Source organism: Schistocerca americana, unplaced genomic scaffold (assembly GCF_021461395.2).
Source record: "Schistocerca americana isolate TAMUIC-IGC-003095 unplaced genomic scaffold, iqSchAmer2.1 HiC_scaffold_197, whole genome shotgun sequence".
Classification (NCBI taxonomy): Eukaryota; Metazoa; Arthropoda; class Insecta; order Orthoptera; family Acrididae; genus Schistocerca; species Schistocerca americana.
In genome coordinates, this window is record NW_025725903.1 from 70,001 (window position 1) to 72,500 (window position 2,500).

General features: G+C 60.9%; 1 pseudogene; it reads right to left on the reverse strand.

Moving 5' to 3' along the window:
* Nucleotides 1–2,500, reverse strand: part of LOC124573805 — a 7,963-nt pseudogene that overhangs the window by 4,107 nt on the left and 1,356 nt on the right.

Consider the following 2,500-nt stretch of genomic DNA (forward strand, 5'->3'; position numbering starts at 1 on the left):
AAGGGCATCCGGGAGCATGCCCAGGATGACATCAGGCGGCGTGCCCCGCCCCAGACCAATGACTCGATCCAGGGCAGAGAAACGCTGGGCGGAAGCAGGTAGCCCCGCCAGATGCTCCCAGATGGCGGCGTCAGTCGGCCCCTCCGGCGGCGGCCCGGTGGTGTCGGCCGCGAAGTCCTCGGCTGCGTCGACGGGCGGCGCAGCGGCCTCGCCCGCGTCAGGCAGCGAGCTCGCTGCTCCACGGCGGGACGCCGGCTCTTCACCCCGACCGATCTCAAGTGCCTCCATGAATTGGCGGACAAGCTGCTTGTGGGCAGCTTGCCGCCGTCGGCACTTGATTGCCTCAAGCGTTCGGTCGGGGAACATCCTGGTAAGTTCTTGATTTACAAAGAAGAACCGGGCGTCCCTCTCGAGGAACAGTTCGGCCTCTGCCTTGGCGAGCGACAGGACTTCTTCCTCCGTCCACCTCGCGCGATGCCTCTCCGTCACGATCTCAGCGTTGGCGGCCGCAGGGTGTTGGCGGCGGCGATGGACCCCGAGACCGTTCTTCGTGGTAAAAGTGCGGTGGCACTCACTGCAAGCAAAGGGAGCTACACAAACTATCGCATTTTCGTTACGGCCGGTTGGCCGGATAGGTGCTGGGGTAGCTGGGGTGGCACCTTCAGCGGAAGGGCCACCATCTCTTGTTTCTTGTCGGCTGCCCCCAACTATAAAGGGATAATGCGAGGGGGGGCTGGTAACCCCCCCAAGCCCCTGGTGCGGTCTTCCACTCTGCAAAAATCAGCGGGCCCACGAGAAGGGGAGAAGACCGCAGGAGAGGAGAGGCTAAGAGGGCTAGGCCCATGTATTGCGCATCACTCTCCCTGTAACTATAACCCAAGGAAGGCACCTCGCAGCAGCAGCACGCCTACATCAAGACCGCACTTCGAAAAGCCAAGTCCGGATGCAGCCACACCGCCGCCACTTGGCCACCTTAAGAGAGTCATAGTTACTCCCGCCGTTTACCCGCGCTTGCTTGAATTTCTTCACGTTGACATTCAGAGCACTGGGCAGAAATCACATTGCGTCAACACCCGCTAGGGCCATCGCAATGCTTTGTTTTAATTAGACAGTCGGATTCCCCCAGTCCGTGCCAGTTCTGAGTTGATCGTTGAATGGCGGCCGAAGAGAATCCGCGCACCCGCGCGCCCCCGGAGGAGCACGCTAAGGCGGACGCGGCCTCGCAGCAAGGAAGATCCGTGGGAGGCCAAGGCACGGGACCGAGCTCGGATCCTGCACGCAGGTTGAAGCACCGGGGCGCGAACGCCGCGCAGGCGCGCGCATCCTGCACCGCCGGCCAGCACGAGGCCAACCAACGGCGAGAGCAGACCACGCCCGCGCTAAACGCCCGCACTTACCGGCACCCCTACGGCACTCACCTCGCCCAGGCCCGGCACGTTAGCGCTGACCCACTTCCCGACCAAGCCCGACACGCCCCGATCCTCAGAGCCAATCCTTATCCCGAAGTTACGGATCCAATTTGCCGACTTCCCTTACCTACATTATTCTATCGACTAGAGGCTCTTCACCTTGGAGACCTGCTGCGGATATGGGTACGAACCGGCGCGACACCTCCACGTGGCCCTCTCCCGGATTTTCAAGGTCCGAGGGGAAGATCGGGACACCGCCGCAACTGCGGTGCTCTTCGCGTTCCAAACCCTATCTCCCTGCTAGAGGATTCCAGGGAACTCGAACGCTCATGCAGAAAAGAAAACTCTTCCCCGATCTCCCGACGGCGTCTCCGGGTCCTTTTGGGTTACCCCGACGAGCATCTCTAAAAGAGGGGCCCGACTTGTATCGGTTCCGCTGCCGGGTTCCGGAATAGGAACCGGATTCCCTTTCGCCCAACGGGGGCCAGCACAAAGTGCATCATGCTATGACGGCCCCCATCAACATCGGATTTCTCCTAGGGCTTAGGATCGACTGACTCGTGTGCAACGGCTGTTCACACGAAACCCTTCTCCGCGTCAGCCCTCCAGGGCCTCGCTGGAGTATTTGCTACTACCACCAAGATCTGCACCGACGGCGGCTCCAGGCAGGCTCACGCCCAGACCCTTCTGCGCCCACCGCCGCGACCCTCCTACTCGTCAGGGCTTCGCGGCCGGCCGCAAGGACCGGCCATGACTGCCAGACTGACGGCCGAGTATAGGCACGACGCTTCAGCGCCATCCATTTTCAGGGCTAGTTGCTTCGGCAGGTGAGTTGTTACACACTCCTTAGCGGATTCCGACTTCCATGGCCACCGTCCTGCTGTCTTAAGCAACCAACGCCTTTCATGGTTTCCCATGAGCGTCGATTCGGGCGCCTTAACTCGGCGTTTGGTTCATCCCACAGCGCCAGTTCTGCTTACCAAAAGTGGCCCACTTGGCACTCCGATCCGAGTCGTTTGCTCGCGGCTTCAGCATATCAAGCAAGCCGGAGATCTCACCCATTTAAAGTTTGAGAATAGGTTGAGGTCGTT